We start from the raw sequence: 14,608 nt of genomic DNA, 5'->3' as shown, positions 1-14,608 counted from the left end.
CCATCTAAACAACGACTTAGTCAATATGACTTGACCGTGATAACTTCACCCCATCTAAACAACAACTTAGTCAATATGACTTGTATGATAACTTCACCCCATCTAAACAACAACTTAGTCAATATGACTTGACTGTGATAACTTCAACTTGTTCAATGGATACACACCCTTCACGCACAACCCCAGTTGAGGTTTAGGTCTTAAGAGAATGGTTTGAACCAAATACAATGCTTTTTAGATGTATTTAAGTCCAGTTGATTGTGTAAGTCCTTGCTAAGAGTCTCCGTGAGCTCCCTGGCTGTAGGTGCTGATGTGTAGAGTCTGCAGTTGTCAGCAATACATAGTCATTCTAGCTTGTTGTAAGACAAATGGCAAATCATTTGTAAAAATAGAGAAGAGTAAGTTGTGTGTGTTGGTTTGATGGCATGTTGAGGGTTTCACACTCTGTGGGGTTATATTTACGACCTACTGTTAGTGCTTTCATCTTAAGATGACTGAGAGACAGTCACTTTAAAAACGGGTTCATATTGTCAATTAAAATAATGTTATAATGTAGAATGTTTTGCCAATGTTATAGGTACAGTTTTCATGTTGGAATTCAATGTTATAGGTTGAGTTTATGTTGTAATTTAATAGGTAGAGTTCATGTTTTAATTCAATTTAATTAAAATTGAACGCATATGTGATTGTAGTTAATACATGCCACTGTATTTTTGTTTTTAATGAGAATAAATACTAAGCTCCTATGAACTTTGGCATTCTTTTTTTTCAACTTATTCTTCTGAGAACAACTAAAAATGCATTTTTTTTTTAACCTAAAGTAAGATTAGCTACACGAAACATCATCCGCGTAGACAAACAATAGTTTTGTAACTCCTATTGGGGAAAGACTAATGAACGGGCTGCACAGTCACTATGGGAGCTCTGTCTAGAGCGCCCGGTTAAATTGTGCATAGAAGCAATTATTTTTTTAAACTCTGCAAACGGTTAAACTCGTGAGATATAGATGTTTTCTGTAAAGTGGGTAACATAATACTATCATCCTAAATTGAAATGTTGATTTATTTGTACATATTGGATGATTTTATATTGCGCTGTCTTTCCTTGATGTTTTGATCCAAATGGACACCATACGTTTCAACTACATTATGCAAGCTCACGTTTTGATCACATCGAATTTAGGTTAATTAGACATCATTTTTACATCCAGATTGGTGCTGTTAATGTAAACGTTTATAGTTATCGCGATGACACAATCGATTGCTTAATAAAATAGATCAATATCTTTGGTTTTTGTACGCTTGGCGGTTGCAGGACTTAGAACGCTGCTGTCAGTTTCAAACTCAAATGGCATGAATAATGCGGGACACTGTATAAAAGTCACTGGCCATACACCAATAAACTATCACTCAAATACAGTGCCTTTGGAAAGTATTCAGACCCCTTGACTTTTTCCACATTTTGTTATGTTACAGCCTTATTCTAAAATTGATTAAATTGTTTTTTTCCTCATCAATCTACACACAATGCCCCATAATGACAAAGCAAAACCAGTTTTTTTGTTGACATTTTTGCTCATTTCTTTAAAAAACAACCGGAAATATCACATTTACATAAGTATTCAGACCCTTTACTCAGTACTTTTGTTGAAGCACCTTTGGCAGCGATCACAGCATCGAGTTTTGGGTGTGATGCTACAAGCTTGGCACACCTGTATTTGGGGAGTTTCTCCCATTCTTCTCTGCAGAAGGGCAATTCCTTCGACCTCATGGCTTGGTTTTTGCTCTGACTTGCACTGCCAACTGTGGGACCTTATATAGACAGGTGTGTGCCTTTCCAAATCATGTCCAATCAATTGAATTTACCACAGGTGGACTCCAATCAAGTTGTAAAAACATCTCAAGGATGATCAATGGAAACAGGATGCACCTGAGCTCAATTCTGAGTCTCATAGCAAAGGGTCTGAATACTTATGTAAATAAGATATTTCTGTTTGCAAAAATTTCTAAAAACCTGTTTTTGCTTTGTCATTATGGGGTATTGTGTGTTAGGTTGCTGATTTCAAAAAAATGTTATTTAATCCATTTTAGAATAAGGCTGTAACGTAATAAATTGTGGAAAAAGTCAATAGGTCTGAATACTTTCTGAAGGCACTGTACTTTCCCAACCCTTGTCGGTTTTGATATCTCATGTCAAATGAAACAAGTTAAATACCAAAGCAATTTATTTGTTTCTTCCCCCCCCGTTTCAGGCAGCCTTCCAGAATCTCCATCTGACATTCTAGAATTTAGATGACAGTCTTCAACTAATTATCTTCTAACCAGTGATGTAAAAGTTCTCAGATTCTGTGTGGCTTTTGAGTAGTGTTAGTTTGATTTCAAGGTGATATTGATAGGAGTGATGAACAAAAAAGTGTAGCGTTACACTTATCGTGATGTGCGACCCACTTGAATCAAAATGCAACACATTGAGATGTGTCCCCGTCTTCTGCAGGTTGCCCTCTAACCAGTGATGTAAAAAAATATCTCCAGTTTCCATGTGGGTAGGGAGGTGACCGAGAACCCAATGACCACTCTGACAGAACTACAGAATTCCTTTGCTGGGATGGGAGAACCTGACAGAAGGACAACAGCCTCTACAGCACTTCAACCAGTCTGGGCTTTATGGGAGAATGGCCAGATTGAAGCCACTCCTGAAGATGGAAGCCACTCCTGAGAAAAATGAAAAAGTTACATGACAGCAGGCCTGGAGTTTGCAAAAAGGCACTTGAAAGACTCAGAGCATAAGTCAAAATATTCTGTGGTCTGATGAGACAAACATGTAACTCTTTAGCCTGAATTCAAGCGCTATGTCTGGAGAAAACCAGGCATAGCTCATCACCTGTCTAACACCATCCATACCTTGATGCATGGTGGTGGCAGCATCATGCTATGGGGATGCTTTTCAGTAGCAGGGACTGGGAGACTGGTACGGATAGAGGGACAATGAATGGAGCCAAATACAGGCAAATCCTTGTTGAGAACTTGCTTCAGAGTGCAAACGACCTTAGGCTGGGGCGGAGATTTACGTTCCAACAGGACAATGACCCAAGCATACAGCGAAAGCAATGCTGCAATGGCTTCAGAACAAGAATGTAAAAGTCTTTGAGTAGCCCAGCCAAAGCCCAGACTTGAATCCCATTGAAAATCAGTGGAAAGACTTGAAGATTGCTGTTCACAGCGTGAACAGCAAACTTAACAGAGCTTGAGAAGATATGCAAGGAAGAAAGGGAGAAAATCCACAAATCCAAATGTGCAAAGCTGATAGACATACCCAGACAACTCAAAGCTGATACACACATACCCAAGATGACTCAAAGCTGATACACACATACCCAAGACGACTCAAAGCTGATACACACATACCCAAGATGACACAAAGCTGATATACACATACCCAAGACGACTCAGAGCTGTAATCACCACCAAAGGTGCTTCTACAAAGCATTGACTCTGGGGTGTGAATACGTATGTAAATGTGATATTTCCGTATTTAATTTTCAATAAATTAGCTAAAATTGCTAAAAACATGTTTTCACTTTGTCATGATGGGGTATTGTGTGTAGATGGGCGAGACAAGCATATATTTAATCAATTTTTAATTTAGGCTGTAAGACAACTAAATAAGTCAAAGGGTGTGAATACTTTCTGAAGGCACTGTATAAGTGTAGAATAGATAGTAGATTTTTCCCTACAATTCTAAATCGATACTCGATTGCTCTGGCCTGTGTGACTGAACGCAACAACGCCAGTCAAAGCGGAAGTTGCTACCCTGCTAAATATGGAAGCTGAACGAGTCGAGCTAGTACTAGCCTTTAAAACCTCTTGACGTTACCCTACGATAGGGGGCGCCACAGCGCATTTTGGAAAAAATTCGTGCCCATTTTCAACGGCCTACTAATCAGACTCAGAAGCTAGGATATGCATATAATTAATACCTGTGGATAGAAAACACCCTAAAGTGTCTAAAACTGTTTGAATGGTGTCTGTGAGTATAACAGAACTCATATGGCAGTCAAAACCCCCATGCATTGTGTAACATGATGTCCTAGGTGTGTCATCTGATGAAGTTTGTAAAAGGTTAGTGCTGCATTTAACTGTTTTTTGGTTATTTGTGATGCATGTGGTTGGTCGGAAAATGGCTATGTTGCTGCTTTTACGATGGACTCCTCTAACATAATCTAATGATTTGCTTTTCCTGTAAAACCTTTTTGAAATCGGACAACGTGGGTCGATTCAGGAGAGGTGTATCTATAAAACGATATGAGACAGTCCTATATTTGAATTTTTTTTAAATTAAATTTCGTTATGCTAATGTCGCTAGGAGTTTTCCCTGGATTTTGATCCCGCTGACGGGACGAGACGCTGAAGAGGTTGCAAGGTATCCTCCTCTGAATCTCCGAAATACATCAGCCTTAACTAAATAGATATAGCTAGCTACCTCCTTTTCCACGTGGAAAAAATACGTTAGCAAGCTAGCCGGGATTTTCTACAAGGAATCTGGTGAGTTGGCCAGTTTCTTTGCACTTAAGGACGACTGTTTGCAGTCTAGTTATTTATGACGATAATGTTACTAATTTGAGTTTTGTGAAGTGCAAACAAACACGGCAGTGCGACTATCACCCGAAAGTTATGTTCCCGCCCAACTAGTCGTCGGTGCATGTTAGCTAACGTTAGCCTGATACTGTTTGTTCCCTTAAGATTTCTAGCTCAAATCAACCATACGGTTTTATTTTCCAGTCAATGCCTTTAAACGACATTATGAATTCCTGCCAAAATACCAAAGAGTTTTGTAGTTGATTTGGTTGCGTCCATGTTGAAATGACGTCATTTGGCCAAAAATAAGCAAGACAAACCCGTTTAGGAGATATCTGGTTATCATGAAAATAAATAAATCACGTTTTTGGAATCATTCAGCAGTTTTTACCTGATTAAAAAGTACGTTATAAAACTTAAGTTGAAAATTATGCTGTCATTGCTTTCTGTTCACGAGACATTTTGATAAATAGCCTAATGTCATAACACAGTTTTAATGTCACTCCATAACCAACACGCAGGAACAGTTCGTGATAGTGAAAACCTAAATATACAATTTACTATCTAAAAAAATGATAATGATGGCGCCAGAGGGGATGTCTTACGTTTAGGTGCTACTAACCATTTGTAGTATTTTCTTCCGGCTTGTTTAACACATTTTGTAAATATTTGTTTCTGCCACCAGCTCTTATGACCATAAAGTGCTTATAGTTATCAGAACAGCGATTACTCACCTTGAACTGGAGGTGAGTCGTACGCAAAGGACTTACTGTTCCGCCCGGACCAGGCACAAATCCCCTTCATTCGCATGAAGAAGAGACGCCGATACACGGGCCACAGATCCGGGTGTCTTGTGAGAGTCCTTCGGCGAGTGGGTAAACCGCCTCGACCATTCGTCCTATTGACGAACGTGGAGTCATTGGAGAATAAACTGGATGCGCTCTGTTCGAGACTATCCTACCAACGGGACATTAAAAACTGTATTATCTTACGCTTCACTGAGTCATGGCTGAATGACGACATGGATAATATACAGTTGGCTGGATTTTCCATGCATCGGCAAGACAGACCAGCTACCTCCGATTTGTCAATAACAGCTGGTGCGCGATCTCTGATATTAAGGACGTCTCAAGGTTTTGCTCGACTGAGATAGAGTACCTCATGATAAGCTGTAAATGACACTGTTTACCAAGAGTTTTTATTTCAATTTTTTGTAGCTGTCTATTTACCACCACAAACCGATGCTGGCACTAAGAGCGCACTCAATGAGCTGTATAAGGCCATAAGCAAACAAGGAAATCCTCATCCAGAATTGGTGCTCCTAGTGGTCGGGGACTTTAATGCAGGGAAACTCAAATCTGTTTGACTTAATTTATACCAGCATGTCACGTGCAACCAGAGGGGGGGGAAAAAAAAAATCTAGACCATCTTTACTCCACACAGAGATGTATACAAAGTTCTGCCTTGCCCTCAATTTGGCAAATCTGACCATAATTCTATCCTACTGAAGCAGGAAGTACCCGTGACTCGCTCAATACGGAAGTGGTCAGATGAAGCATATGCAAAGCTACAGGACTGTTTTGCTAACACAGATTGGAATATGTTCCGGTATTCACCCGATGGCGTTGAGGAGTATACCACATCAGTCACCGGCTTCATCAATAAGTGCATTGTTGACGTCATCCCCATAGTGACCGTACGTACATATCCCAACCAGAAGCCATGGATTACAGGGAACAACCGCATGAGCTAAAGGCTAGAGCTGCCGCTTTCAAGGAGCTGGACACTAATCCAGACACTTATAAGAAATCCCGCTATGCCCTCCGACGAACCATCAAACAGGCAAAGCGTCTATACAGGACTAAGATTTCATCCTACTACACCGGCTCTGACGCTCGTATTACAAAGGGAAGCCCATGTGCGAGCTGCCCAGTGACACGAGCCTACCAGACGAGCTAAATGATTTCTATGTGCGCAAGCAACATTGAAGCATGCATGAGAGCACCAGCTGTTCCGGATGACTGTGTGATCACGCTCTCTGTAGCCAATATCAGTAAGACCTTTAAACAGTTCAACATTCACAAGGACGCAGGGCCAGACAAATTACCAGGACGTGTACTCAGAGCATGCGCTGACAAACTGGCAAGTGTCTTAACATTTAACACATTAACATTTAAGTCATTTAGCAGACGCTCTTATCCAGAGCGACTTACAAATTGGTGCATTCACCTTATGATATCCAGTGGAACAACCACTTTACAATAGTGCATCTACATCTTTTTAGGGGGAGGGGGGTTAGAAGGATTACTTTATCCTATCCCAGGTATTCCTTAAAGAGGTGGGGTTTCAGGTGTCTCTGGAAGGTGGTGATTGACTCCGCTGTCCTGGCGTCGTGAGGGAGCTTGTTCCACCATAGGGGTGCCAGAGCAGCGAACAGTTTTGACTGGGCTGAGCAGGAACTGTGCTTCCTCAGAGGTAGGGGGGCCAGCAACAGATCCACAGATGACGTAATCTCTATTGCACTCCACACTGCCCTTTCACACCTGGACAAAAGTAACACCTATAGCTCAGTGTTTAACACCATAGTGTCCTCAAAGCTCATTGCTAAGGACCTTGGGACTAAACACCTCCTCTGCAACTGGATCCTGAACTTCCTGACGGGCCGCCCACAGGTGGTAGGTTGTTGCTTACCCTTATCTGCCATGCTGATCCTCAACATGGTAGACCCTCAGGGTTGCGTGCTTAGTCCCCTCCTGTACTCCTTGTTCACCCACGATTGCGTGGCCAAGCACAACTCCAACACCACCATTAAGTTTTCCGACGGCACAACGGTGGTAGGCCTGATCACCGACAATGATGAGACAGCCGATTGGGATGAGGTCAGAGACCTGCATCCGACTGCAATGCGCTACAGAGGTTGCTGCACGGTAAGCGGTACCGGAGCGCCAAGTCTAGGTCCAAAAGGCTCCTTAACAGCTTCTACCCCCCCCAAGGCATTAGACTGCTGAACAGCTTCTTACCCCCCAAGGCATTAGACTGCTGAACAGCTTCTTACCCCCCCAAGGCATAAGACTTCTGAACAGCTTCTACCCCCAAGCCATAAGACTCCTGAACAGTTCATCAAATGGCTACCCGGTTATTTGCATTAACCCCCTTTTTTTGCTACTCACTGTTTTATCTATGCATTAGTCACTTTACTCCTACCTACATGTACATATTACCTCGACTAACCCGAGCAGACATTGAATATCCTTTTGAGAATGGTGAAGTTATTAATCACACTTTGGATGGTGTACTTGAATGAAACTCTAACCATTTTAGGGAGTTTAACCATTTTAACCAGGAGGTCTAGAAAGAGTTGTCATAGTGGCTACACAGCAGCCTGTGTGTTCGCCCTCCCTACAACTTTCTTTATTTTCTTCTTCTGGAGAAGGTGTCTCAAGATGACATTTTCACGATTTCACTAATATCATCAGTCTATAAATCATCGCAATTTTTTTTGTACCTGATTTAAGTAGAATCCTGTTGAAAAAAATAAGTTGACATTTTATACTAGTATTTTATACTTGCTGCTTCCTGTAATTATAGCAAAGTGTCAAAACACCGGTTTTAAATGTCCAAATTCATTGTCAGTATGCTGAAATGAGGCGTGATATGTTGAAGACCAAGACGTAGAAATTACTCCTTACAAACATGTGTCGCTCTTGTGCTCAGATTAGTTGTATTTTGTTACTACACAATTTAACAAAATACAAGTATCTTAACTACTCACGCACCAACATTTATCAAGCGGTCACTCCAGACTGAAATGTATTCGCTTTTTCTAATGTAATCTATAGTGCGCACAAATGTATCACTCACATCAATATTGTATTGAAATCAATGAAACTGGAACAATAGCCATGGCAGCACCTACCATTTGCTCTCTTCTAAAAGACAAACCAACATAATCTTGGGTATACTACATATATACCTGTTGATAGATGAGAACCTCATACCCAGCCATTTACCTGTTGATAGATGAGAACCTCATACCCAGCCATTTACCTGTTGATAGATGAGAACCTCATACCCAGCCATTTACCTGTTGATAGATCAGAACCTCATACCCAGCCATTTACCTGTTGATAGATGAGAACCTCATACCCAGCCGTACTGTGTATTAATACTGTGTTGTGATGTATCATTCTTCTATTACAGGTGTATGGACTTCCTGCTGTCTTCTTCTACTACAGGTCATCTAAAGTGTATCGACTTCCTGCTGTCTTCTACAACAGGTCATCTAAAGTGTATGGACTTCCTGCTGTCTTGCCATTGACTGCATTGTCATTGTTCCCACCAGCAGGGCAATATGAGTGGCGAGAAGGATACATTGTTGGAAGAAATCGAACAGAGTTTACACCCTCTATCCGAGGATAATTTACTTTACCTGTGTGAACGCTGTGGAATAGATGGCTCCCAAGTTAAAGGAAAGAACCATCGCTCGTTGCGCCGCAACATCATGGAGGAAATGTGGGAAAATGCAGATTCAGTCAAATCGGAGGAGCAGGGAATGTCTTGGTTACTCCGACTGAAAGATGACATCAGAAAGATACATGAAGAATCTACTGTGGCACCCATGAGTCCCAGCCAGTCTGATGATGAGGAAACGGGTAAGAAGAATGGGGTCGCGGCAGGGGTCCACGTGGGTCACGGGATGAAAATAGCAATGATAAAAAATAAAAATACATTTTATAAATAGATTTCTGGGATGGAAGAGCGCTGTCAGTGTAAACGACTGAAACCAAATAGAATATGTAGGAAAAAAAGAATGGAGATGTATGTGTATGTATGTATGTATGTATATATATTGTGTGTGTGTGTGTGTGTGTGTGTGTGAATAATAGGCTGTAATCTATGAGAACTTTGAAAGGGAAAAAGCTCCTAGACAATCAGGCCCTTTTGATAGGGTTCTAATGTTTGAGCATAGGAATACAGCATTATCCATGTCACAATGGGTAGAATTGTAGGAAATTATCTTAAACTGCAACATGTTCTTTCAGGTGTGTGTGTGTGTATTTATGTTTTCACCGCTCAAGCCTTATTGGTTGGTTGTGACTCAATACATCTGTATTGGTGGGACAAGAAGCCAAAAAAAATAGACTACAATCTGCTTCTGTAACAGTTCATTGATTAATATTTATTAATTGATCCATATTTGCTAAATGTGTTGTATAGCAGCTCATCTGTGTTGGATGGGGAAGCTACTTCAACACTAGTTCATTGTTAATACTTTGGTACATGTGAGGAACCTTAACTTCATGTCTTTGTTTCACAGGGGACAACCTTAATGGTCGCTCGCTCAGTGGGAGGGTCTTATCATCTGGGAAGGCTCCAGGATTGAAAGTGATCCAGCGACCTTACAGCTGTGATGTATGTGAGAAGAGTTTCACTCAGTCAGTAAACCTATGAAGACACCAAAGAGTACACACAGGAGAGAAACCTTACAGTTGTGATCATTGTGGGAAGAGTTTTGCTCATTCCGGACCCCTGACTATTCACAAGCGTGTACACACAGGAGAGAAACCTTACAGCTGTGGTCTGTGTGGGAAAAGCTTTTCTCGTTCGGGAGCACTGACTATTCACAAGCGTCAACACACTAGAGAGAAACCATACAGCTGTGAACAATGTGGAAGGAGCTGCAAAGATACAACAGCCCTGAATGAACACATGCGTACACACACAGGAGAGAGGCCTTACATCTGTGATCAATGTGGGAAGAGAGACACTCATGCAGGTGAATTGACAAAGCACATACGTGCCCACACCAGCAAGAAACCCTACAGCTGTGATCTAGGTGGGAAGAGATTCGCTCAGTCAGGAAACCCGACGAGTCATCAGAAAACCCACACAGGCAGAGAGAGAAACGAGGCAGGCGGCGGGAGAAGTCAGGCAGGTGGAGAGGGAACCCACACAGGAAAGATACAGGAAGAATCTACTGTGGTACCCATGAGGCACAGCCAGTCTGATGATGATGCAGGTAAGAAGAATGGTGTGTATTAGACTACAATCTGCTTCTGTAACAGTTCATTGATTGATTAATATTTATTAACTGAGGCAAATTTGCTGAACGTAACTACTCAGTGTTGTATAGCAGCTCATCTGTGTTGTATGTGGAAGATACTTCAACACTAGTTCATAGTTAAGTACTTTGGTGCATATGAGGAACCTTAACATCATGTTTGTTTCACAGGGGACAACCCTTACGGTCGCTCGCTCAGTGGGAGGGTCTTATCATCTGGGAAGGCTCGAGGGTTGAAAGAGATCCAGCGACCTTATAGCTGTGATGTGTGTGAGAAGCGTTTCCCTCATTTAGGAGACCTAAAGAGACACCAGAGAATACACACAGGAGAGAGAATACACACAGGAGAGAAACTGTATGGCTGTGATCAATGTGGGAAGAGTTTCTGTACATCAGGACAACATTATACACAAGCGAACACACACAGGAGAGAAATCTTATAGCTGTGATCAATGTGGGAAGAGTTTTGCTCGAACTGATTACCTGACTGAACACAAGTTAACACACACTGGAGAGAGATCAGTGTGGGGAGAGCTTTGCTCGTTTGGGAGCCCTGACTATTCACAAGCGTCTACACACTGGAGAGAAACCTTACAGCTGTGATCAATGTGGGAAGAGCTGCAAAGATGCCACGGCCCTGAATGAACACATGCGTACACACAGGAGAGAAACCTTTTCACTGCTATGTCTGTGGAATGAGTTTTTCTCAACGAAGCACCCTGAAAGTACACAGGCGCAGACACACAGGTGAGAAGCCTTACAGCTGTGATCAATGTGGGAAGAGATACGCTCATCCAGGTGATTTGAAAATACACATTAGAGTACACACCGGAGAGAAACCATACCGCTGTGACCAGTGTGGGAAGAGCTTCACTCAGTCAACAAACCTGACTAAGCACAGACGCATTCACTCTGGAGATAAGCCCTAAAGCTGTGATTTATGTTCTATGAACTTCATTCAGTCATGCTCTCTGGTAAGACACAATAGTAGGAGTCACACTGGAGAGAAGCATTACAGCTGTGATGTAGGTGCGATGAACTTTTGTGTATTTGTATCTTATTTCATGGGCTCATATTGTCTTGTCTTCAGCAAATTCTCTTTTAACCAGTGAAATAAAAATTATTCTCAGATTCCGTCTGTCCTTTGAATACTGTTAGTTTGATTTCAATGTGATGTCGATAGGCGTAATTAACAAAAAGATGTTGTTACACTTATCGCGCTGGTGACCCACTTGAATCAAAATGCAACACTCCAAAATGTACCTGGTCGTGTTCTACAGGTTCCCCTCAAACCAGTTAACTGGCTGTGTTCTACAGGTTCCCCTCAAACCAGTTAACTGGCTGTGATCTACAGGTTCCCCTCTAACCAGGGCTAGGTGGGACGCTAGCGTCCCACCCGTGGTGCACTCCATCAACAGCAGGTGCATTTCAAGAGTGCAAATTTGAATCCAAATAAATGTCAAAATTCAAATTTTTCAAACATACAACTATTTTACACCCTTTGAAAGATAAACATCTCCTTAATCTAACCACGTTTTACGATTTCAAAAAGGTTTTACTGCGAAAGCATAAATTTAGAGTATGTTAGGACAGTACATTTACAAGAGTTGTGTGTAATGTTTTGTCAATTCAAAGACAGGGTCACCAAAACCATAAAACCAGCTAAAATGATGCACTAACCTTTTACAATCTCCATCAGATGACACTCCTAGGACATTATGTTAGACAATGCATGCATTTTTAGTTCTATCAAGTTCATATTTATATCCAAAAACAGCGTTTTACTATGGCATTGATGTTGAGGAAATCGTTTCCCTCCAATAACCGGCAGTCAAGTCAACACCACAAATTAAATAATTAAAATTAGAAAACATTGGTAAAATATTATATTGTCATTTAAAGAATTATAGATTTACATCTCTTGAACGCAATCAACTTGCCAGATTTAAAAATAACCTTACTGGGAAATCACACTTTGCAATAATCTGAGCACTGCGCCCAGAAAAATACGCGTTGCGATACAGACTAGACGTCATGTTGGGGAGATCTAAAATCGAAAATACTATGTAAATAATCCATTACCTTTGATTCTCTTCATCAGATGTCACTTCCAGGTATCACAGGTCCATAACGAATGTAGTTTTGTTCAAAAAAGCTCATCATTTATGTCCAGAAATCTCCGTCTTGTTAGCACATGATCTAAGCCAGCCGGACTTCTCGTCATGAACGAGGGGAAAAAATATATTTACGTTCGTTCAAACATGTCAAACGTTGTATAGCATAAATCATTAGGGCCTTTTTAACCAGAACATGAATAATATTCAAGGTGGACGAATGCATACTCTTTTATAACGTATTGGAACGAGGGTACCCAACATGAACTCGGCGCCAGGTGTCTAATGGGCCATCATCGTTCCATGGCTCTTGTTCGGTCAGATCTCCCTCCAGAAGACTCAAAACACTTTGTAAAGGCTGGTGACATCTAGTGGAAGCAATAGGAAGTGCCAAAATATTCCTCAGCCCCTGTGTTTTTCAATGGGATAGGTTTAAAGGTAATACAACACATCAGGTATCCACTTCCTGTCAGAAAATGTCTCAGGGTTTTGCCTGCCAAATGAGTTCTGTTATACTCACAGACACCATTCAAACAGTTTTAGAAACTTTAGAGTGTTTTCTATCCATATATAATAAGTATATGCATATTCTAGTTACTGGGTAGGATTAGTAACCAGATTAAATCGGGTAAAAAAAAATTATCCAGCCGTGCAAATACTGCCCCCTAGCCCTAACAGGTTTAACTGGCCGTGTTCTACAGGTTCCCCTCTAACCAGTTAACTGGCCGTGTTCTACAGGTTCCCCTCTAACCAGTTAACTGGCCGTGTTCTACAGGTTCCCCTCTGACCAGTTAACTGGCCGTGTTCTACAGGTTCCCCTCTGACCAGTTAACTGGCCGTGTTCTACAGGTTCCCCTCTGACCAGTTAACTGGCCGTGTTCTACAGGTTCCCCTCTGACCAGTTAACTGGCCGTGTTCTACAGGTTCCCCTCTGACCAGTTAACTGGCCGTGTTCTACAGGTTCCCCTCTGACCAGTTAACTGGCCGTGTTCTACAGGTTCCCCTCTGACCAGTTAACTGGCCGTGTTCTACAGGTTCCCCTCTGACCAGTTAACTGGCCGTGTTCTACAGGTTCCCCTCTGACCAGTTAACTGGCCGTGTTCTACAGGTTCCCCTCTGACCAGTTAACTGGCCGTGTTCTACAGGTTCCCCTCTGACCAGTTAACTGGCCGTGTTCTACAGGTTCCCCTCTGACCAGTTAACTGGCCGTGTTCTACAGGTTCCCCTCTGACCAGTTAACTGGCCGTGTTCTACAGGTTCCCCTCTGACCAGTTAACTGGCCGTGTTCTACAGGTTCCCCTCTGACCAGTTAACTGGCCGTGTTCTACAGGTTCCCCTCTGACCAGTTAACTGGCAGTGTTCTACAGGTTCCCCTCTGACCAGTTAACTGGCCGTGTTCTACAGGTTCCCCTCTGACCAGTTAACTGGCCGTGTTCTACAGGTTCCCCTCTGACCAGTTAACTGGCCGTGTTCTACAGGTTCCCCTCTGACCAGTTAACTGGCCGTGTTCTACAGGTTCCCCTCTGACCAGTTAACTGGCCGTGTTCTACAGGTTCCCCTCTGACCAGTTAACTGGCCGTGTTCTACAGGTTCCCCTCTGACCAGTTAACTGGCCGTGTTCTACAGGTTCCCCTCTAACCAGTTAACTGGCCGTGTTCTACAGGTTCCCCTCTAACCAGTTAACTGGCCGTGTTCTACAGGTTCCCCTCTAACCAGTTAACTGGCCGTGTTCTACAGGTTCCCCTCTAACCAGTTAACTGGCCGTGTTCTACAGGTTCCCCTCTAACCAGTTAACTGGCCGTGTTCTACAGGTTCCCCTCTAACCAGTTAACTGGCCGTGTTCTACAGGTTCCCCTCTA

The sequence above is a fragment of the Salmo salar genome, chromosome ssa12, assembly GCF_905237065.1.
Source record: "Salmo salar chromosome ssa12, Ssal_v3.1, whole genome shotgun sequence".
Taxonomy (NCBI): Eukaryota; Metazoa; Chordata; class Actinopteri; order Salmoniformes; family Salmonidae; genus Salmo; species Salmo salar.
The sequence above is the reverse complement of the archived record's forward strand: the minus strand, read 5'-3'. Positions refer to the sequence as shown.